At 41.3% G+C, this 24872-nt stretch overlaps 1 long non-coding RNA gene and 1 pseudogene across 1 annotated transcript; one reads left to right on the forward strand and one right to left on the reverse strand.

Moving 5' to 3' along the window:
* Window positions 1-12742: 12742 nt before the first annotated feature.
* LOC138155899 (uncharacterized) lies at window positions 12743-14819 on the reverse strand. Its single transcript, XR_011167021.1, has 2 exons — window positions 14485-14819; window positions 12743-13806 (listed from the first exon to the last, which is right to left on the reverse strand). It is a non-coding gene; the product is annotated as an uncharacterized lncRNA (long non-coding RNA).
* The window catches only part of LOC138155893 (zinc finger protein 850-like), a 44725-nt pseudogene continuing 33973 nt past the window's right edge, over window positions 14121-24872 (forward strand).

Here is a 24872-nt window from a genome sequence, read left to right on the forward strand (position 1 = left end):
GTAGCAGAAGTGGCCCAGGGTCCTGCAGTTGGGGGCTCAGGGGGAGGTTACCTATTCCCACTATACAAAGAGCATATTGCAGATATGTTAATACTCAACTCATCCTTATTTTTTGGGGGGGAGGGAATAGAGATAATACAGAAATCCATTAGAATGTGAACTCCTTTAACTCAAGAACTCTCTTTTGGCTCTTTTTGTATCCCCAGCATTTAGCATAGTGCCTGAAACATTGTAGACACTTAATAAATGTTGGTTGATTGATTGATTGTTAAATGGTTTTGGGACAAATTGTTATCTAATTATTCTTTTTTATCTAATGTTCTATAAACTTTTGTATAGGTGGATAAAATCACTGCTTTTTAAGTTTTGAGATGAACTTTGTTTTTTAAAGGCTCACTGAGAGCATTCTTGGGACAATTCTAGTAGATGGGATGATGAAGATGTGCCACATCTGGTTCCCACATGGTTTTTATTTCTTCCATTTGGTCTTCCATTTTAAAAGCTGTTCATTCATTAGAGATTTTACCTATTATGGTATCATTTGTCAAAAACATTCTTAAATTTTTGTTCAATGTTATGTCCAAGAGATTATGGACAAGGGTTTTGTCTGTGACAGCTTATTTGATGAAGTTTTAAAGATATTTTGAAATCTTTATGTAGCTCGTGGGGATTCAGTGTCCATTGGTTAATGAGAGATAGTGAGCTTTTGGTGTATAAGTCTGGTTACAAATACATGTCTTATGTAGATGTTCAGTAGGTACTAAGATTTTTGCGATCTGTAGTGATGTGTTGCATAGTTTCTGCTATTGCTTAAGTCTGATCTCCATGAGGATAGTAACCTATTTAATTTCTGGTGACCTGATCCTGAATTGACACCATAAATCCCTCCTTTCTATAAATCAATCCAAAGATAGCCATTTTTTTTTTCAGCAAAGAATTGTAAACATGTTGTTGGTTGTGTTCATGCAAGTGTCACCCATGGAAGGTAGTCTTAGATTTTAGCCATTTCATGGGTTTCACTGGGAGCTAAACCACTTTTTGTGCATTTGGAATATCCAGCAGTGTGTACCTTTTGTCAACCTATGCTATTGTTTAGTGAAGTGTTGTCTGTTTGTTCCAAATGTATTTCTATAGGTTTTTAAACTGTTTATTATGTGATCTGAGAACATCTATCAGCCTTCTTACTCCTTTTTGACAAAGAAGTGTTAATATTTTCCTGTCACCTGTTTGAGGTAAAAATTGAGGGCATTTGCTGTGAACTCTCCCCTATACCTCAGATGCCTTCTGCCACTATCTCCTCCTTAAGCTCTGTAATAGTAATGAAATTTGAAGATCCCTTTGTATTGGAAAGCTGATGGGTACTTAGCACCTAGCTTCAAATTAAGCCTCTGTAAAGAAAGAGAAGGTATGATCTCTTGTTGCTGATGTAACAGGGAGGAGCACAAGCTGGACAGTCAGAACTTCTTGGTATAAACATCTTGAAGGCAGGGCAGCTGCTACTGGACTGAAGACTGAACTGAGAATTGAGAAGAACTGAGAAGAGGAATGAGAATTGAGAACTGAGACAGAATTTCTTGGAGAAAGCCATGTGGAGGCTGGATAAAGTGATTTTGATTTTGAGGATGGAGCTTATGGTGCTGAAGACTTCTGAGGGCCAGCAGGAGCTGCAGAAGACTGAGGAAGCATGACTGTGGTGCTGGTACTTTGTACAAATGTTGTTGTGACTTTGTTAATGTGTATGACTGTGGCTTTGTTAAGCCTTGTCTTCCCAAGGACAGAGACTGTGAAGGATTTGAGATGGATTGGACACTGTAAGCCCCAATTTGGAGAAGGAACTGCACGGAGAGCTGGACAAGGAGCTGGGAGCTGTTTGCCTTTGATTTCAGGTGGCAGTTGATTATATTTGGGTGGGTGCTGGGACCATGGAAGAGGAACCATTGGAGCTAAAAGCCTGCACCAAGTCAAGATGAAAAGACCTCTCCCTGGGTACTAAGTAGTGACTAATGAAATTGTCAGAGTAGTGACTGGTGAAATAGGATACTGAATGGTGACTGATGAAATTGTAATTTACTTGTGACCTAGGGGTGGATGGCTTTTGTATTTTCTACTACCCCTTAAGAGTATACTGAGTAGTGACTGTTGAAGTTGTAACTTAATTGCACCCCATGGGTGGAGAACTTTGACATTTGTACTTTGCGACCCTTAAAGAGGCAAGGATGATTGAATGATTGAGTTATTAAATGAGTTACTGAATGATTGTACTTTGTTGAAAACTATGTGACCACTTTAGTGATAAGTTGTTATGTTATAACATTGTGAATGCCGTACCTTGATTTTCTGTGAATGTTTTGCTCTGATTTGTTGTTGAATAGAAAGTCCACTATACTGTGTAATCAGAAGCTTTTCTTTGGAGGGCAGTTGGGATTAAGTCACTTGCCCAAGGTCACATGGCTACTTTTTGTGTTACTTGTCTGAGGCCAGATTTTAGCTCAGGTCCTCCTGACTGTAGGGTCGGGGCTCTATTCATTGCACCCCCTGGCCGCCCCATGTGTAATCAGAATCTTATAAGCTGCTCACAGCAGCAGTCCTCTAGAAAGCTGCTCATGCTTGACTTTACATTAGACACAAAGACATACTTTTACTCCTTATGAAGATCTGCCCCTACACCTGTACAAGCAATCTCCGTCCTTTCCATCTCCAACAGACTGCCTCCCTTCTGTCATCTGTCCTGTATCACTTATCTTCAGTCTTTCCTGGTCTCCTAGGTTCCTCCCTATTGCCTATGAATATGCCCATGTCTCCCCCATCCTCAAAAATGCCCTCACTTGATCCTTTCCTCCTCACTGTCATCTTTTGCCTCTTCTGTCCTTTGTGATCTGACTCCTTGAAAAGGCCATCTACAATTGGTGCTTCCACTTTCTCTCCTCTCACTTATTTCTTAACTCCTTATAATCCAGCTTTTGACCTCATCATTTCACTGAAACTCTTCTCCTCCATATCTTGGATGTCAGATCCAGTGGTCTTTCCTCTCTCTCTTCTACACACATACACACACACACACACACACACGTATAGATATAACTGTACACATATATATGATTTATTTTTACTGTGTTTTTTCTAAAGTTTGAGTTCCAAATTCTCCCTTTCCCACCCCTCTCCCACCTACTATTAAGGCAAGCAAAATTATATGAATTATACATATGAAATCATATAATACATATTTCCATATTAGCCAAATTACCAAAAAAGACAAGAAAAGTAAATTGAGAAAATTATACTTCAGTTTGTACACATAGTTCATCATTTCTCTCTCTGGAGGTGGATAGCATTTTTTTCATCATGAATCCTTTAGAATTGTTTTGGATCATTGTATTGATCTGAGTAGCTAAGTCTTTCACAGTTGATCATCATTACAATGATCTGGTTCTGCTCACTTCACTTTGCATCAGCTCATATAGGTCTTACTGAAATCATCTCCTTCATCATTTTTTTTTTTTTGCTTTTTGGAGGGGGGAAGGCAGGGCAATTTGGGTTAAGTTACTTGCCCAAGGTCACATGGCTAGTAAGTATTAAGTGTCTGATATCGGATTTGAACTCAGGTCCTCCTGACTCCAGGGCCAGTGCTCTATTCACTGTACCACCTAGCTGCCCCCGTCATTTCTTATAGTATGATAGTACTCCATCATAATCATATGCTACAACTTGTTCAACCGTTTCCCAGTTGATAAACATCCCCTCAGTTTCCAATTCTTTGTCACTGCAAAAATAACTACTATAGATATTTTTGTGCATATATGGGTCCATTTCCTTTTCCTTTGATCTCTTTGGTGTATAGACCTAGTAGTGGTATTGCTGGGTCAAAGGTTATGCACAATTTTATAACTCTTTAGGTGTAGCTCCAGATTATTCTCCAGAATGTTTGGACCAGTTTTCAACTCTTCTAATAATTCATTAGTGTACCTATTTTCACTCATCCCCTCCAGCATGTCATTTCTCCTAGGTCTGAGGTAGTACCTGAGAGTTGTTTTAATTTTCATTTCTCTAATCAATAGTGATTTAGAGCATTTTCCTTACCACTACAGCTTTTTCTTTCTTTCTGATTACTGCCTATTCATATCCTTTGACCATTTGTCAATTGGGGAATGGCTCTTATTTTTATAACTTTGACCCAGTTCTCTATATACTTGAGAACTAAGGCCTTTAGCAGAAAAACCTTGCTGTAAACTTTTTAATATTTGCTTCATTATCTGTACCTTTTAGCAAAATGAAGTTTCCATGATTATCTCTTGCAGTTAGGTCTTTTTTTTTTTTGCTTTTACTTTATCTGAGATCAGGATTGCTACACTGCCTTTTTTACTTCAGTTGAAGCATTATAGATTCTGCATCATCCCCATATTTTAACTGTGTATATGTTTTTCTGTTTCATATGTGTCTCTTGTAAACAACATATTGTTGGATTCTAGTTTCTAATCCATTCTGCTATCCACTTCCATTTTGTAGGTCAGTTCATTATATTCACAGTTATGATTACTATGTATTTCCCTCTATCCTGTTTTCTTCTCATTATCCTTTTCTCTCCCTTTTTATCCTGTACCTACAAGAGTGACGTCAGCACAATGGCTAGATCTTCAGTTTGTTATGCAGCCTAATATCTCCTCTCTCTCAGGCTTCCCTTTGGAATCTCCCAAATAATGAGCTAGCTCTGTGATGTGTTTGTCAACCTAATCATCTATGTGTACATCCCTGGAAAGTATACTGATAAAGTGAACTTATTCACAATATTCAAATTTTCTCCATTTGCTGTAACTGATGGTTCCACACTTGGACAATGTGGTGCTACCTGGTGGAGAACCTGTGTTTTCTTGGTGTTAATTGTTAGGCCAAATTTTGCATAAGCAACAGAGAATTGTTCCATACTTTGTGGCATTTCAGTTTCAGAAACTGCATTGAGTGCACAATCATCTACAAACAGAAAAAAAAATCATACACCAACACTTCGTACACTTTAATCTTGGCTTGTAGCCTTTTCAAGTTAAACAGGTTGCCATCAATTCAGTAGCTGACCTTCTGCCAGTGCTATGCCAAGAAACTGAATTGCTTCCATTTGAATTCTCTTAGGAAGATTCTGAAGGTCACCTGGCAAGATAAGGTACCAGATACTGAGATTCTTTCTTGAGCTAAACTATCAAAATTCAAACTCTGTTACAGGAGCACAACTCCAATGAACTGGCCATGTTGCTCAAATGCCAACTATACTTTTGCCTACAGAGAACTTACACAGGACAAGCACTCACATGGTGGTTAGCAGAAGTGATACAAGAACATTCAGGGTGTCTCTGAAGAACTTGGAACTAACTGGGAGACATGAGAGACATTGGCAAAGGACCACCTAGCATGGTATGCTCACATCAAAGAAGGTGCTGTGCTCTGTAAGTGAAGCAGAATTGCAGTAGCTCAAAAGAAATACGAGATGCACAAATTTAGAGACATCTCCACTTCAAATGTTCATCTGGACTATTTGTGCCCTATTTATGGTAGAGCCTTCTGAACTCATATCAGTCTAACCAGCCAGTCAGACACATGGTACCTTGACTTCAACATAATGATGTCATTTTGGGCCTCTTGAGAATGAAGGCCAACAACCAACCATCCTGTACCTCCTCAAAAATCTGTTTTGCTTCTGACCACTGCCTCTCTTAATTCAACCTCTCCCTCCCTTTTATCATTACTGCCCTCCCCCTTCCTCTTTTCCCCTTCTCCTTATATTTCCCTGTTGTAAAAGGTAGATGTAGGAGCTTTGACTTTGTGGGTATGTTTTGAGCTTTGACTTTGTGGGTATGTTTTGAGCTTCCTTGTCACCATTGTAACTTTTAATAGTTTTTTTCTTTTGCTTGCTCATTTTCCCAGCCCATCAATTGATTTTTAACTCTTTGTTAAAGTAGGGCTCTGTTTCCAGAGTGGAGGGTGCACTGTGCCAAGCTTCAGGGTTTTTGTGCAAGTTTTTTTCAGAGATACTTCTTAGGGACCTGTAAGTGTTCAGTTCTTCCAGGCTGTATGATCTAAGCAAAGGTGTTTACTCCTCTCCTGTACTGTGCTCTGGTCTCTGAGCAACCATAAGCACTCTTTTCTGTCCTGGAACTGTGAGGAATGTCCCCCCTGCACTACTGCCACAAGCTTTTCTGTGCCAGTGGTCCTCCTCACCCTTGGACTGCCACCCAGGACTGTAAGCTGGATCTGAGTATGGGCAAAACAACAGAGTCCTGTGCACAAGTGCTAGCAAAAAGGCCCTTGTAATCTCCTTCTGACCAGTTTTTCTACCCCCTTACCATCTGTGGGCTGCTGCTGCTGCTGATTCAGTGGCTCCCAAAGCCTGCTCCTGGTTTGCTGGGACTGAGTTTGTGCTGGTATGGCCTGTGCCGGACTGTGCCCCCTTTCTCATCCTGGTGTAACAGACCTTTCCCACTGACCTTTCAAATTGTCTTAGGCTGGGCATTTGTTTCACTCCATTTTTTTTTTTTGTGAGTTCTGCTCTCTAGAGTTTATTTAGAGTCATTTTTAAAAGGTATTTGAAGGGGTTTAGGGAGAGCTCAGGTAAGCCTTTACTCCACTGTCTTCCTCTGCCTCCTATAACTTCTTGAAATATGATGGCTAGGCTCTTTTTTGATCATAGCTTTCAAGAAGTCTAATAATTCTTAAATTGTCTCTCCTTGATTTATTTTTCAGGACAGTTGTTTTTCCAGTGAGATATTTCACATCGTCTTTTTTCATTCTTTTAACTTTGTTTTATTGTTTCTTTCTGTCTTATGGAGTCATTAGTTTCCATTTGTCCAATTTTAATTTTTAAGGAATTATTTTCTTCAAGGAGAATTTGTATCTCTTTTTTCATTTGGCCAATTCTGCTTTTTAAGGAGTTTTTTTCTTCGGTGTGAATTTTTGTGCCTCTTTTACTATTAGACCAATTCTGTTTTTCAAGATGTTATCTTCTTCAATATTTTTTGCGTCTTTTACCAAACTTAATTCTTTTCATAATTTTCTTGCATCACTCTCATTTCTTTCCCTAATTTTTCCTCTGCCATTATTAGCTCTTTCTTTAAGTCTTCCAGGTATTCTTGTTGGACTTGGGTCCAATTAGCATTTTTTTTTTTTGAGGCTTTGCTTTAGCTCTTTTCAAAATGTTGCTATCTTCTTTCAAGTTTGTGTCTTGGTCTTCCCTTTCACCATAGCACCTTTTTATTGTCAAGGTTTTTTTTGTTGTTGTTGTTTGCTTATTTTTTCCCAGTCTATCACTTGACTTTGAAATTATATATATAAATATATATTTTAAGCAATTGGGGTTAAGTAACTTGCTCAAGGTTACACGGCCAGTTATTTTGTGTGGGTGCCAAGTATCTGAGGCCGGAACTGATCCCACGTCTCCTGACGCCGGGGCTGGCACTATTACTCACTGTGCCACCTGGCTGCCCTTGAAATTTATATTAAATTTAGGTTCTACTCACCTGGGGGTGGAAAGACACCATCCCAAGCTCCAGACTTTTTTTTTTATGTTGCTGTTTACAGGGCTAGTTTTGCACGTCTGCAAATTTTCTGTGATTCTGAGGTGGTGTGATCCAGGGAGAGGTATGATCACTGTTCTCTTGTTCTATGCTTTCATCTTTACCCAGGAAGGACTCCTGGTTCTCTATAGCTGCAAGCACTAGCATTCCTCATGGCCCTAGAATTGTGCCCAGGCCAGGTCCCCTCTTTCCCTGCAGTTGCACACTAGCACTGTTCTCTCCTTTGGAAGTGTGAACAGGACCCCTGTTCCCTTGTGACTGACCACCCTGGAACTGTGACCTAGAACTGTGTATGGGCAGTAGAGTTGCCAGTCAACACCAATTACACATAGTGCCAGCACAGAACCTCCCTGTAGTCTCTTTCTGACCAGTTGTCTGACATTCTTATGATCTCTTGGTTGAGAGCTCTCGAAGCTGCTGGTGTTGCTATTGCTCTCTCCAAGGCCTATAGCCTACTTCCAGTGATTCGGCTGCATGTGCTCCGGGCTGTCTTCTATCCCAGCGTCACAGACACTATTGACCTCCTAAGTTGTTTTAAGCTAGAAATGTCTCACCCTGACCTTATGTTGACTCTATCACTCCAAAATTCAATTTGAGACATTATTTTAAAGTTGTTTGGAGGGGAATGTTGGAAAAATTCAGCTGGGTTGCTGTTTCTATTCTGCTGTCTTGGCTCTGCCCCCTAGGGGCTTTTCCTCATTCTCAGCCATTCTGCAGCCTTTGATACTGACCCTTAATGGACTCCATATTGCACTCTCCACTGTTAATCACCCTGTTCTTGATACTCTCTTCTTCATAAGTTTTCTGGACAGCACTCTTTCTTAGTTCTTCTCTTTAGTCCCATCAGACTACTCTTTCTTGGTCTTTGCTGGATTTTCATCCAGGTCATGTCCACTAACCTTAGGTGTCCCACATCTGTCCTGGGCCTTTTCTCTATACTACTTTACTTGAGAATCTCATCAGCTCCCATGGATTTAACTATCTTATCCTTAGCTGATGATTCTCAAATCTACCTGTCTTGTCTTAACCTTTCTATTGACTTCCAATTTCATATCACCAACTGTCTTTCAAACTTCTTGAACTGGATGTCCAGGAGGCATCTTAAACCCAAAATATCCAAAATTGAGCTCATTATCTTCCACCCTAAATCCTCCTCCTCTTCCAACTTCCCTATTATTATTTAAGGCAACATTATCTTCCTAGTCCCTCTCAGGCTTGCAACCTAGGGGTCATCATCAACTCTTTATTATCTTTTACTCCCCATTTCCAAACTGTTTTCAAGGCCTGTCAATTTTAAAACATCTCTTGACTATGTCCCCTTCTCTCTGACACTGATCCCACTTTTGCCCAGGTCCTCATCACTTCATGCCTGGATTACTGAAAGTAACTTCCAGGTGGATATGACTGTATCAAGTTTCTCTCCACTCTATTCCATTCTCCATTCAGCCACCAAAGTTATTTTCCAAAAGCACAATCCCATTCATGCTACACACCCTTCCCCACACTGATCCTATTGCCTCCAGAATCAAATACAATTAAATGCTTTGTTTGCCATTCAAAGCCTTTTATGGCCTAGCTTTCTCCTACCTTTTCAGTTTTATTACACCTTATTCCCAACCATGTACCCTTTGATTCAGTGACACTGTTCTCCTGGCTATTTCACAAACAAGACACTCCATGTCTCAGCTCTGGGCATTTTCTCTGCTTTCCCAGCTGATCTTAATTCTAGTGCCTTCACTCTCTTAAGTGTTTTTTATTTATCTTGTATATTTGCATAGATGATTCTTATCTCCTCCATTGTGAACTTGAGAGCTCCTTAGGGGCAAGGGCTGTAGTCACTTTTTAATTTTTTTAATTATCTCTCCTGGATCTATTTTCCAGGTCAGTGGTTTTTCCAATGAGATATTTCACATTGCCTTCTATTTTTTTCATTCATTTGGATCTGTTTTATAGTATCTTGATTTCTCACAAAGTCATTAGCTTTCCATTTGCTCCAATCTAAGGAGGAAGGAATTATTTGAAGGAATTATTCTCATCAGTGAGTTTTTGGAATTCCTTTTCCATCTGGCCAATTCTGCTTCCCCCCCCCTTTTTTTTATTTTTTCTTTTTGGAGGGGGCAAGGTAGGGCAGTTGGGGTTAAGTGACTTGCCCAAGGTCACACAGCTAGTTTTTTGTGTTAAGTATCTGAGGCCAGATTTGAACTCAGGTCCTCCTGACTCCAGGGCCAGTGCTCTATTCACTGTGCCACCTAGCCACCCCACCAATTCTGCTTTTTAAGGCATTCTTCTCCTCATTGGCTTTTTGGGACTCTTTTGCCATTTGAGTTAATCTATTTTTTAAGGTGTATTTTCTTCAGTATTTTTTTGGGTCTCCTTTAGCAGGCTATCGCTTTTCATGATTTTCTTACATCATTCTCATTTCTCTTCCCAATTTTTCTCTACTTCTCTTACTTGATTTTCAAAATCCTTCTTGAGCTCCTCCATGGCCTGTGATCAGTTCATATTTTTCTTGGAGGCTTTTGATGCAGGAGTTTTGACTTTGTTGTCTTCTTCTGGTTCTATGGTTTGATCATCTTTGTCACCAAAAAAAGATCTTATAGTTTGATTTTACTTCCTCTGTTTGCTCATCTTGCCAGCCAATTACTTGACTTTTGAGCTCTCTGCCATGGTAGAACTCTGCTTCCAGAGTGGAGAATGCTGTGTCCCAAATTTCTGGGGTTTTGTGCAGCTGTTGTTAGAGCTTTTTCTAGGCACCTGCCTCAGAACTGTGAGGAGGACTGCCTCTCCACAGTCTCAACAAGTTCTGCCAAGCTGGTGTTCCTCACCCCAGGACTGCCACCCAAGACTGTGACCCAGGTCCAAATAGGTCAAAGCAAGAGCAATTACCCTCCAAACGGTCACTTGGTCCCCCTATGTAGGCCTGGAGCTCACTTGCCCTCTTCTCTCACCCAGTTCCAACAGAGATCCCCACTGACCTTTTCCTTTATTGGGGGGTTTTTGTGTTGAGAAATCTGGAAATTGCCACAGCTGCTGGTGAATCATTCACCTGAAGTCTGCTCTGGTTGGTCTGTGTTGAAGGTCTGGTCTGGTGCAGCTCACAAGGGACTGTGCTTAGCTCCCAGCCCAGTGTGATAGACCCTTCTTATTGGCCTGCTGGGCTGTCTTCAGCAGGAGATTTGTTTCTCTCTGTCACTGTGGTTTCTGTAGCCCTGAAGTTTGTTTAGAGTCATTTTTTTACAGGTTTTGGAGGTGGTTGGGGCGAGAGCTAAAGCAAGTTCCTGCTTTTACTCTGCCATCTTGGCTCTGCCCCTCTTTAACCATTTTTTGTAGCCCAAGAGCTTAGCATAGTGCCCGGCACATAGTAGGTGCTTAATAAATATATTGACTGACTGTTTGCTCAACTCTTACATGCTCCTTGATATTTCTGAAGGAAGCTATAGAACTGTGAGGACTGAATTGGCCACAATTTCATGTTATCTTACCTTTACTGGGCCTTTATTGCACTCTTACCCTGATTGTCTCCTAGACAAATTGTCTCCAGAATTTGACCAATTCTGATTTTTAAGGAATTATTTTCTTTAGCATTTTCGTGCCTCTTTTATATTCTTACATTGTTCTCATTTCCTTTCCCAATTTTCCTCTACTGCACAGTTGTCATTCCATTGTCTCCTTACATTCCAAAGGGTCCTCTGCCTCATAAAGTGGTGGGTCATTTTCATTTGTTTTACAGTATTTCTTTATGTGTGTCTGAACTTGTTTATTAGATCTGGAGGCTATATTTGTTTCTATTATTAACATTTTTTCTCTGTTGATGTTCAAGTTCTCAGTTTTCTTCTTCCTAGAATCATTGGTAATTTTAGCACTTTTTTACCCCCTTATTTTCCCCTTTGCTCACTTTTTTTTTACTCCCTTCCCTCTGACGGTGGTTTCCCTGAGAACTGGATAACAAAGCATTTCAGCCTCCTCCCACAGTGGACAATTTATGAGCCCAGATCTCTGCCCCAGATGACCTTTGGGGGGACAGAATTGACTCCAGGTGGATGCTAGGCTCTTTCAAGCTTAGTAGAGTACTGCACAGTTCCATATATCATCCCCACCCCACCCCCCACACCTTCCTGTAGAGCACAGCTATACTGGTGCCATTGCAGCTGGGGGGTGATTTCTGTCGTTGAGAGTTTGGGTCTCTAAGGCTTGACTTTGGGGTGGGTTTTATTAGGTTGAACTTTGTTTCAAGCCCAAGCACGTGTCCTAGTCTTTTTCTTCTGTTTCTCAGCTCCCCTGTAGAAATCTTTTGCAACACAGAATTCTGTCAAGGCACTGGACACTGAGAACCTAGCTAACTTCCACATCCTAGAGCCAAGCTCTCCAGGGAACTGGAAGAAGGCAGAGAAGAGCAGGTTCTGGAGTTGGGTTTCCTTTTTTTGGGAGGGGGCGTTGGGTTTTCTTGAAAGCCTGTGGGTCAGTTTGGTAGTACAGTCTCACTGCTGGTAGCAGGGTGGCAGTGGGAAAGGGAGTGCTACTTGAGCTCAGATCGGTGTTTGTTCATAGTTTTGGGGGGTTTTGAGCTGTTTTTGGGTTCCCTTAGGTACATAATTTCTATCTTGAAGAGGTTTGAGAGGTCATAAGGAGCAGAGAAAAATGTCAAGGCCATCATCTTGTTGGTCACATGACCCAGAAGTTACATACACACCCACCCACCCACACACAAACATGTTTATATATGTATCTTAGTAACACTGAGATTTGCTGAGACTTCTAATAATATCATTCAGGAGCTACTACTGGTCTCTGTTCCATTTTAATCAGTCAATAGTCATCAATTTTTTTTTTTTTTTGCAAAGGGCATTTACTAAGGTGGTATAGTAAAGACAGTTGGTATAAAACATTCCCTCCTGCAAAAGTCTGGGGCAGACTCCCACAAGTACCTAGAAGTCCATGGCAGAAAAGGCTGTCACATGTATCCAGGGCAAGCTCGTAACTAGTTAAAGACTATACACCAAAGGAAAGAAGACACAAATAGAAGCTGCTTGGGTTCCCATCACTGAAAAAGGTTCACCTAAGAGGCAGTGAATTCACTAGTCTGTCCACTGAGGAAAATGGCACCTCCCTCACCAGCGCTCAGTCATCTTTACACCTGTGTTGTCAACATACTTAAAAAATTTGGTTAAAGAAGACAAATAGTGATATACAGTTACAGCATTTTTATTCCCTTAAGCTAGAGAACTCGTACAAGGAGCCAGCCTGAGGCTAACTGATGAACAAAAAGCTGAAAAGACCTTAAATACATTTTAGAACCATCCCAATTCAGGATGGCTGTGTCACACAAATTTATGATCTCCATAAATGTTTAATCATTGTATGAGAAATGAATTTTCTTAATTGAATAAATGGTAAATACAATTAAACAAGAGTTGACCAAGTGTCAGTTGAAATTATGATCCAGGGTATCTGTGTTTTCTTTACCATTAACATTCCATAACATAGTACACCTCCAAAAATATTAAGATAAGAAAATATCCCATTACTCAAGTTAATGCCTCCAGTTAAAGGTCTCTTCCTTAAGAGCCATAAAGTAAGCCTCCTCTGTTTTGTTGACATAAGGAGAATATTGTCCAGGCTCACTCAGAGAGCAAAGACAAAGCAGGGTCTATTTGGAATTTATGATCTCAGGAAGCTTTGTAGTTGCTGACACAGAAAAAGGCCTTTTTAAAGTGAGGCAAAGCAGTCTGTTTGATCAATTCAGACCCTGGCCAAATATATGATATTTAATGATTATCAGTGTCCAGCAGATAGGGGAAAAAAGTAAGCTTTATTGGTGCCTTTTAACACACTTCTGTTTGAATTTTTAAACAGCTCTCCAAGATCATACAGTGAGCTGACAGGAAGGTTACAGGATAGCTGTGCATGAAGCGACCCCTGTGCATCCACGTGGATTACAGGGTGGACTCTGCAGGTGGGAGGGACTCTTTCTTGAGTCCATCTGCAGCCATCCAGCCCAGTGGATCCCGCCACTTGAAGCTGTTTCCCCCGGCCTCTCTAAGTGTGTGTTCATCCTCTGTGTTTCCCTTTTCTTGGCTGGCCATGGTGGCTCCTCGGGCCCCTTTTGGGAAGGGAAGCTGGACATCTCATCTGGGCTCCCTCCTGTCTGCTGCTGGAAAGGTCTTAGCCCTGTGGGGCGTCCTCGAGTCCGGACTGCTCAGCTGCTCCACAACTCTGAACCGCGGGGTTCCCTGGGCATAGACCATTTTGTCTGCACATTTAAAACCCCATTATGCTCATAAGTACTTACATAACAGTAATTGAGGCGAGGGTGGAGAAATCTCTGCCCCTTCCCCTCTCCTCCCAGTTCCCTTTTCATGAAAGAGACTATCAGGACTGGGATGGGCGCCAAGAAAAACCCTGGATTGAGTTAGGAAAGAGACCTAGAAGTTGCCAGGCTTTCACCTCTGGAGTTTAGGGAGTCGGGTTTGGGGGGCGGTGCAGGGGGGGCGTGGTGGCAGGAGCTATTTGTTGGTTAGCGCTACAGACCGACTACCGAGATTCCGAGTCCTCCAGCCTTCCTAGAGTGTCCCGGAAGTGGGAAGGTGAAGGCCCGCCGCGGGCCCGGGGGCGAGGACGCTTCCGGTTCCTTGCTAACCGCAGGCCAGGTGAGCTGCTACAAGCCGAGGAGGCGGAGCGAGGTTTGCATTTGTCTGGAACCTACAGCGTGTGGCGGGGGGGATTAGAGGGAAGGACGAGGGAAGGGGGCTGTCCTCCCTTGTGCAACCCGGGCCTGGGGCAGCCCAGGATCCGAGCCCCCTCCTATCTCTCTGAAACCACTCACCCCAGGCCTTCCTGGGCCTCAGTTTCCTTGTCTGGGCCGTGAGGGAGGCGGCAGGGGTGGGCCCGTCAGAGACTCCGAGCGGGGCTGCGTGAGGGCTTAAGGTACCTGTTGGACTGAGGTGATGAGCAATCCGGGCAGGCTTCCCGAAGGAGGTGGCGGCATCCCAGGTGGGAGCTGAAAGGGCTGGGCGGACTTTCTGCCTGGAGCACCGGCACCGCCTCGGGTGTCAGTCGGAGGTGGGGTCGGGTCTGTGGCCGAGGCGGGGGACTCGGTACCACGGGAACTTCTGCGGGACTTCCAGCAGAACAGCCAGGGACCCGGCGAAAGCCTGGTCGCGATCCGGTCTTGTGAGATCAACTGTTTGTAGGTGTTTGTGCGCATGACCAGGCGTAGAGCCTGGGGTCCCCAAGTCTGCCTTCTGAAAACTGGGAAACTCGCTAGTCTGTACCTAGGAGCTGTGCTGCAAAAGGAAAACATTGTGCCGATTTTTCTAGAATGTGACCCGTCCTCCTTCCTGCTCCTTGTCTTTACAAGAGGTTCCCCAGTGCCCTCTGGCGTGGGCCCAGGCTGCCTCGGCCGTTTCTCCAGACTTGGCTTTTAACTGCCTCTTTACCGCTCTAGGTACTGGGAGTATACTGAGATGGGAAAAGAAACCGTTCTCCACTCTCAGGGGGCTTTCATTCTGGAAGTTGGGGCTAGTGGTGAGGAATGCACCTTAGGGAACGGGACTAAATGCGTGCAAGGTAATTCCTGGAAGGAGAGGGCTTGCTGCTGCTGCTGCTACTACTGCTGCTGCTACTACCATCACTATCACCTAACATTTATGTAGTGCTTATTATGTACCATTTATTATTATCTCACTCGATCCTTACAACAACCCTGGGAGGTAGGTGCTATTATGATCCCCATTTGACAGATGAAGAAACTGAGGCAAACAGGTTAAGTGACTTGTCCAGGGTCGCACAGCTAATAAGTATTTGACGTTGGATCTGAACTTCCTGACTCCAGACCCTGCCCTCTTATCCATTGTATCACTTACCTGTCCCAACTAACAGCTACAGGAATCAGGAAAGGAGGTTTTCAGGAGTAAGTGGTTTCAGAACTGACCCCGATAGTAGCTAGGGATTCTGAGTAATGGAGGAGAGGAGGAAATGCATTCTAACTAGGAGAGACAGCCAGCATATGCAAAAGATTTCTACTGGAGTACTACCACCATTTAGTTGAAACCAGGGCATGGGAAGATTTGAATATAAAATGGATCTGCAAAAGTAGTTCCCAGATTGTGGAGTGCCTGGCTGGAGTTTATGTTTTGTTATAAAGGCAATAGGAAGTTATTGAAGATTTTTGGCCAGGAGTATGATATTTTCTTGCATGTGTCTTAGTTGATATGGAGGATGGATTGGATAAGGGGGAAGACTATTGTGATAGTGCAGGTGAAAGGTGATTAGGTCCTGAACTGGAGTAGTCACTATGTGAGATGAGATCATAGGATAGTAATTTTAGAGCTAGGAGATTTTTGAGATCACCAGGACCATCCTCCTTACTTTGTGGATGAAGAACCTGAATCCCAGAAAATTTTTATTCCAGTGGGATAAATGTGCTGTGAGGTTTTGGCTGAATTGGATTTTTTTTTTTAACTCTTATTCTCAACTTCCTATACCTTTAATCATCTCTAGGACCCATCTATGTCCAGAGACAGGGAACCTCAAGGTGACAGGGGCCTAGGAGGTAGCTCAGGAGTCAACACCTGCTTCATCTGCCATCAGCTTCTCTTCACCTGGAACACCCCTTGGACTTCATCATCAGAAGGTTCAACTCCACTTCAACATGGTACTTCATCTCCTGTGGCTGAGCTCATTTCACTTGCCAAATTACCAGAAACCCAGTATAACCCTAGATCCTCATCACAATAGCTTATATTATTATGTTATTGCCCTAATGCAACAGATATTACAGATATTATTACCTCATTTTGCTAATGGGGAAACCAAGGATCACAGAGGTTAGGTGATTTGCCCATGATAATATTGCTTCTGTGTGATAGCCAGCTATCAGTACTTGAAACCAGGTCTTCTCTCTTTTGGTGTTGAAGCCCTTCACCTCTGGTCATCTTTCCTTAATGACTGTACTATATCCAGTTATAAAACCAAAATTGAATTTAGTAGGTGAGCTCATAAGGTGAAATAGTTAGGTACCTAATATCTGTATCATAATGACAAAATGGAGCTGTTGGACTTAGGATAGCAGAAGAAGGCCAGGAGTCAGAGTTCATCATATTCTGCTTTTTTTTTTTTTGGAGGGCAATTGGGGTTAAGTGACTTGCCCAAAGTCACATGGCTAGTGTGTCAAGCATCTGAGGCTGGATTTGAACTCAGGTCCTCCTGACTCCAGGGCCTGACTCTATTCACTGCACCACCTAGCCACCCTGAGCTCATTATATTCTGACTATGATTTAGCTATGTATCTCCATTTTGGGGGTTGTTTTTGTTTTAGCCACATATATATGTATATATAGCACACATATATAATAAATATATTTTATAACTATAATATAAATAAATATAATATAAAAGGCCAAGTAGTAGTAATCCTTTTACTCATGCTAATAAGCTTCGCAGAATAATGGATCCCCTTTTTCTCATTGAACTTTACATAGAAGGTTGAAAAATACAGTTTGCCAACCATGTTAATATCAAAATTGAAATGATTTTAGGATGTGTAGTAGGGCTACACATAGTCTCTATACATAGGGTACTCTTAGCACTAGTAGCCAGCATTGGTTCCCTATGTTCACAAACAATCTCTTTATTTATAAATCAAAATTATTTTCTTGTTTCCAATTTCCTGACACAATTCCCATTTACCATATTTTTCAGATTACTGAAAATGCTTCTACTGTGATAATTCAATGTTCCTTATGTCCTCTTAAACAAAAACCTGGATGAAAGGAGTTACATCAAACCCTGAGTAATTAGAAAGGAATAGAAGCAGTAGTCTCTCCTTTTGTGAGAAAATAGAAGTCTGACAGCTGCACCTGATCTTTTCCCCCCCTGGCATGCATTTTATGGAATGTGAAAATTGTATCTGATTGTAAGTACTATTTCTTAAGAGGCCATGTAGAGAAGTAAGAGAAACTCTAGATGTGAGAATCAGGAGATTTGAATTTCAGTCCTGGCTCTGCTACTTAGTAGCTGGATTCCTTGGAGTAATCACTTCGCCTCTCCAAGCCTCAGTTTCCTCATTTGTAGAATGGAGATAATACTTTTGTTGCCTACTTTACAGGGTTGTGAGGAAATTGCCTTGTAAATGTGACCTATTATTTTTTAGTTCTTGATCTTTCTTGTACATAAGAAGGTGAATCATTTTTGTGGATTTATTTTATATCTTATTCTTTGAGGAACTCATTTTCATAATTTTTTTTTGTTTTAATTTTTGCAGGGGAGAAGGCAGGGCAATTGGGGTTGAGTGACTTGGCTAGTAAGTGTTAATGAGACTGGATTTGAATTTATATCCTTCTGACTCCAGGGCTGATGCTCTATTCAATGTACCACGTGGCCGCCCCCATAAATTTCTTTTTGTTTAGTCCCTTGCATTTTCTAGAAATAAAACCATGCCCTATGCAAGTAGGGATATTATAAACTCTTTGCCAATGTTTACCCCTTTGATTTTATTTTGGCTCATTGCCATTCCTTGTAGGCAGTCAGTCTAACATTCTTCTCTCTTCCTTGTCAGAATGTTGACTTTAATCAATGTAAATTCAACTGTGTGATCTTGCTGTCAGTAGATTCTGTATTGGTACCTGCTCAGTGCATTCCTTTTATGGATTTTAAGGATTCTAAAACAACCTGTTTGGAGGATTTTGTCTTACCCCGTATTTTTCCAAACTGTATGAATAAAGTGATGTGAAAGACTTGTTCTGTGTAGTACAGACAAATGGGCAACTAGGTGGTACAGTGGATAGAGTGCCAGGCCTGGAGTCATATAGACTCATCTTCCTGAGTTCAAATCTGGCCTCAAGACACTAACTGTGTGACTCTGGGCAAGTCACTTAACTTTGTTTGTCTCAGTTTCCTAAAACTGTAATGTGAGCTGAAGAAGAAAATGGCAAACACCTCTAGTATCCTTGCCAAGAAAAACACAGGTGGGGTCACAAAAAGTCAGACACAACCGAGAATGACTGAACAACAAAAACAAACAGTAGCAGGATATGCCTCTGCTTCTTAGGTCATCAAAACAGGGATAAGCCCCAAACTTGTATTAACTCAAAAGTAGGAACATAAGTTCTGAGGGAAGTTCTGCCATTGATTCCTTGTAATGCCTTTGGATAAGCTGCTTCACTGATCTTATAGGTGCTTAATCAGTTTTGCTAAATTGAATTGCAGATGATGTTGGGAAACCGAAGAATTTAGGAGTCTTAAACAGGAAGCACCTTCACCTTACTGGTTAAGCAGATTTTGGTGTTGAGTCTCCTAGACTGACCCAGGGAATAGAATAAGGCATGAATATCCTAAACTGGTTAACCAAGTTGCACACCAGAGTGAAAGGAAGTTTTGAGCTCAGGCAGATGCCAGTAGAGTGAGAGAAAGGGAAGTTAGTGGTTCCTACCTTGTAATACTATTAACTGTAATTTGCCATTCAGCAGAGATTTATCACAACAGACTTGCTGAACTTGACAGTAGGTAGGGATCAAAATTAAAATAGGTTGAACTTCTTTGGGCCACAGATAGGTTTTTAGCAGCTCACTTTCCAAATAAAGGCATAATTGATGATTAAATTGTTTCTCAAAAAGATTTTTTATTGGGATATAATCCAGAAACTACAATCAGCAAACACTTCTTCCTGAAGTCACCTTCAGTAGAAGACTTCCCAGCAGCAGTAGTTTCTGTAGAAATCTGAAAACTAACCTTAGTAGCCACCTCATTTTCTGAGTTTACTTCCTTGAAAAAACATTGTTCCCCACTGAGATTTTTCAACAATTTAAATGCTTTAATTTGTTTTTCATTGGTGTCCAATTTGCTTAAGTTGGGATATTTTGATTTGAAATGGCGATGAAGATTTTATTCCTTTGAAACAGCTATTACTTCTTGGCAAACAAGGTGCAATATTTTGTCTCTTGTGTAAGTAAACAAGTATCTGTCCACTCCAGATTAAACACTCTGTGTTCTGATTTGATTTTCTGTTTCTTTTTATCACCCGTTTTATAAAGTCTCCCCCAAAACTTTAATGTTAGAACCAAAAAATTTCCACAGCGACTGCGCACAAAGAAATACTGAACTGAGTATCTGACCTTGGAGAGCACACTGGACACTCATGTAACTTGGAGGGTGGCCATGCAGTGAGGGAGAGGAAGAAGCCTTTGCATTGTTACCACTCATTGCATAGCGGGTGTCAGCAGAATTGGTGCATGGCTACACTTACTTTGTCCCTGTGCAGCACCAGTGATAACCAAAAACACGGTGAAAAGATACTATTCTTGCTCCTCTTAGACTAGAGACTGACCATGGTTGGTTACCATGGGTCACATGACAAACAGAGGAGAGTGCAGAGTAGGAAGCCTCCCACCAGGTCACATGATGGACACAATAGTGACTAGTGGAAGGCAGGTGAAGTGGGGCGTGGACAAAGCACTTGTCACATCTCTACTTTCTTTTACATCCTCCGTGGTTTTTGCAGGCCCCCGAAATCCATTGTCAGACCCCACAAGTGGCCTGTGGGACTGTATGTTGTGCAGGCCTGGTGTAGGAGGATCTTTGTTTAACCTTGAGGATATAAAGATGATAAAAAATCATAACTATATTCCTGTGCTTGTCTCTTTCCTACCTTCTCCTTTGAAGTTTAGGTTCCTAGTTAGTTGGATAGACTACACAGAGACAGCGAAGTGGAAGGAATAGTCTTTGAGATTGGTTTGAATCCAGCTCTTCAACATTCTAGAGCAAGCCACGCGTTTATATGTATAGAGGGTGTGACACTTTACTGAGGGCTTTCTTTGCCAAAAACCCGCTGAGATAAGTTAGTGCCAATGTCATCACCATTTTACAGATGAGGAAGCTTGGGCTCAGAGGAGTTACATGAAACACTGGCAAAGTGTGACACCCACATCTTAGAAGTGGTATAGCTAGGCTGGAGCTTGACTTCAAGTTGTTACTCCTTTTAACTATAATGTTGCTCGTGAATATTGTGAGGTTCAGATAAGAGAGTATATAAATTATATAAGTATAAGCCATCATTCTTTTTCTTTTCTCTCATTCTTAAACAGGACAATCAGTTCCCCTCCCATTCCTTCAGTAACCCCTAAAAGTGTCATTTAATTGTTTTTTGTAAATATCAGCTCTTTTCAAGTATATAATTCTAAAACCAATTTATAACTTTGATGATTCCTACCCTTTGCCCCGTCCTCCCACCATTCTTTTTTTTTTTTTAGTTTTTTTTTTTTTTTGGAGGACAACTGGGGTTAAGCAACTTGCCCAAGGTCACATGGCTAGTAAGTGTTAAGTGTCGGAGGCTGGATTTGAACTCAGGTCCTCCTGACTCCAGGGCCGGTGCTCTATTCACTGTGCCACCTAGCCACTCCTCTCCCTCCATTCTTAAGTTTAGGGGCGGCCAGGTGGTGCAGCGAGTAAGAGCGCAGGCCCCAGCTTTGGGAGACCTGGGATCAGTTCCGGCCTCAGATACTTGGCAGCCACCCAGAAACACCTGGCCATGTAACCTTGAGCAAGTTACTTAACCCCTTTAGGGGTGGCCAGGTGGCGCAGTGAGTAAGAGCGCCGGCCCCAGCTTCGGGAGACCTGGGATCAGTTCCGGCCTTAGATACTTGGCAGCCACACAAAATAACTGGCCGTGTAACCTTGAGCAAATTACTTAACCCCAACTGCTTAAAAAAAAGTTTATAACCTAGATGGGGAATCTGAAGATACACATTTCAGAAAGATGCTTCTAAGTTAGGGTTGACATAGAGTCATACCTGCATGATATTCACACAAATATTCACACTGATACAAAAGTATCAGTGATTATGTCTGGATGGGCCCTCACTAGTGGTGCAGGTTAGAGCCCATACACATGCATGCATTCGTGTCCTGCCTCCTATAAATCCATGATAGAAAGTCCTTTCAGCCCACTTGAAGCCTTCCTCTAGGCCTTGTAGCATTCTGTGGGTACCAGCTCTGCCCCTTGACTGACCTGCTGTCACAACACAAGCATCTGCCTCATCCAGTATCAGATTTACACCCCTTTTTTCACACTAATCAGATTCCTTCAATACCGTCTGCAATTCAGTTCACTTTAGTCATTAATTCAATTCAGGTAGCTTATTTGTCTAGCATACATCTTTTCATTACCCTTTGGGTCACTTGCAGTTTTGATTCTAGTCTTAAGATCCATTATGTGTCACATCTCCTCAAGAATATTGGTGTTAAAAAATATGGGAACAACTACTTATCCATTAAGAGAATGGCATAGTTTCTGAAATGCAGTCGAGTCAGCTCCTCCCCCTTTTTGGTTGTGAATACTGTTTTTTAAGGAGTTTATACACATCAAGGGTGTGTACAACTGGGATCATATAGAAAAAGCAAGGAGCAACAGGTGGAGAATCTTAGGCCTGCACTGTTGTTTGTTTGTTTTTTAATTTAAAAAAAGGCCTTTGGATCACTGAATTAGATTTCCCAATGTAAGACTCATGGTAGCATAAGAATCCCACAGCATGAGAATGCAGGGATGGGCTGCAGTCTGCTTAGATGTAGGAACCCCCATGTTAACCAAACCATATATCCATCAAAATATTGAAAAAAGTACCATGCACAAATTACAATTAAATTTCTTAAGTATTTCTGCCACCCACACTTGTGCCCACAGTGTTCTGAGTGATGAAAATTGTGTGTGGGTGTTTCATTACTGAATTTTTTATTTTAGAATTTATGTGATTTTTAAAAATTTGTGAGATTATAGTAGAAACTACACAAATCTCCCCCCCCCCTTTTTTTTTAAGCATTCAGCTTTAATAAAGAGGATTATGGGAAGAGATAGTGGAGTAGGTCAGAAAACTTCAAACTCTCAAGATTTTCCTTCACAAAAGAGAGAAAATAGTGTTTCTGGGTGAACACAGAGTGGTGACAACAAATAAGAGTAGGGGCAGAGCAGGAGACTTGTTGGGAAAGTCGGAGACGACCTGAAGCGAAATCCCAAGACTAGATTTTCTCCCTGTGAAGAGTAAACACCTCCAGGCGAGGGTCTACTTCAACAAGTTGCAAGCCCTGGGGTTAGCTGGTTTGGGAGGCTGCCTCAGCCCCAGCCACAGGAACTTTTACCCCTAAACAGTAAGGGGCATTGGGTGTCGGACCTGGGGAAGATCTAGGGAACCTCTGCTGACAAGGAACACTAGATCTAGCTATGCTGAGGAGAGCAGCGGGGGTGAGAAAGAACCAACACACTCCTGGTGGGTGCAGAAGCAGTGAGGTGGGGCCACTGCTGACTGTGGGCACTTAGAGGTGGCTAGAGGTCTTGGTTTGAGTTCAGTGTCAGAGTGGAGAACTGAAGAGGATCAGAGGCACCATCCCACAAGCCCCAGGAGGAGAGGTGATTATAAAAACTAAATTATGCAAAAAAAAAAATGCACCGGGAAAGGAGAAAGAGTCCAACTATAAGAGAGCTACTATGGGAATAGAGAAGACTAGGATTTGTCTTCAGAGGAAGATACTGAATAAAAGAAACCCTTTTCTACCCCTAAGAATCATGTCAAATGGTCACCTGCCCAAAAAGAATTCATTGAAGAACTTAAAAATGATTTTAAAAATCAAATGAGAGAGATTGAGGAAAAAATAAAATGAAAAATAAGAATAATACAAAAAATCAAGAAGATTATGATAAGAAAGTCAACCAATTAGCAACAGAAATCCAGAATCTTAAGGAAGAAAATGACCCCTTGAAAATCAGAATTGGGCAAGGGGAAGTTATGCGAGATGAAGAAATAAAATTTAAAAAAACAACAACATAAAGAATGAAAAAATGGAAGAGAATGCGAAACATTGCATAAGAAAAACAGTGGATACAGAGAACAGATCAAGAAGAAAAAACGAATAATTAGACAGCCTGAAAGTTCTGATCAAAAAACCAGTCTTGATACAATAATAAAAGAAATAATTAAAGAAAGTTGTCTTGAAGCATTAGAACAAGAAAGGAAAGTAGAAATAGAAAAAATCCACCAATTACCACCTGAAAAAGATCCTACAAGGAAAACTCACAGGAGTATTATAGTTAAATTCTGAAACCCTAAGGTCAAGGACAAAGTACTACAAACAACAAGAAAAAAAGTTACTGGGTCTCTGGCTGAAAATATCATACCCACCAAAGCTGAACATAATTTTGAATGAAAAAAAAAAATGGACATTTGTTCAGCTGTCAGGCTTTCAGGGCTCTGTTAAAAACAAAATCCTGAACTCAATAAAAGATTTAACATACAAGAGCCAAGAGAAATATAAGGTACATGTCAATGACCAATTACAAGGGACTTAATAAGGATAGAATGTTTACCTTTTATATATGGAAAATGTAAAATCTATGTCTAAGGTTGTTTGTTATTAATAATCAGGTAGCTTATAAGAAAGATTCTCAGGTAAGCCTAAGTATGATATGATTTTTAAAAGTAAAGCCATTCAAGAACAGCTAAAAGAGGGGCGGCCAGGTGGCACAGTGAGTAAGAGTACTGGCCCCAGAGTCGGGAGACCTGGGATCAAATCCGGGCCCAGATACTTAGCACCACACCCAGGAATAACTGGCCGTGTAACCTTGAACAAGTTACTTAACCCCAATTGCTTAAAAAAAAAAAAAAAACAGCTAAAAGACTAATCATACAAATGAGGTACAAGAGGAAAAACCAATACAGAGGATTTAGATGGGGGAGGAGAGCTGTTCTGGAAACCTACTTTCATTGGGAATGGGTTTAAGGAGAGGAAATACATATACATAGAAGAGTATAAAAGTCTTCTAAATTAAAAAAATACAAAACTATAAAAGGGTAGGGAGGGGGAGAGGATAAAGGAGGCGAAAGAGTGAAGGAATAGGTTAAAAGGGTGTATAGAAGGGTGTTTAGATTTAGGGCAATGGGAGGATATGGGAGGGATTGCTGGAGTCGGGGTGGGTTAAGTAATAGAAGGGTAAGGTAGCAGTTAGACATAAAATAGAGTAGTTAGGAGAGATAGGAAAAAGATGCACAAACAAAAACGAGATTAGGAGTAGAATCTCTTAGGGAAAGTATATGTTTATGTATGCATGTGTATGTATGTATACATGTATGTATATGTCAATACATATATAAATATATCCATGCTCATTTGTAATCTTGGGGTGGTGGGTAGGGGGAGGGAGGGGGGAAAAAGAACAAAAATATGCAGCAAAGAACAAAAGAAAATCTTCAAGGAAACAAAAGAGGGACAGCTTTCAGCTTAATGGACAGTATTTAATATACAGGCTTTCTTGAAATAAGTTATTGCTATATATTT

Source organism: Petaurus breviceps, unplaced genomic scaffold (genome assembly GCF_028583685.1).
Source record: "Petaurus breviceps papuanus isolate PSGF00001 unplaced genomic scaffold, PetGlider_PUasm1.0 98, whole genome shotgun sequence".
NCBI lineage: Eukaryota > Metazoa > Chordata > Mammalia > Diprotodontia > Petauridae > Petaurus > Petaurus breviceps.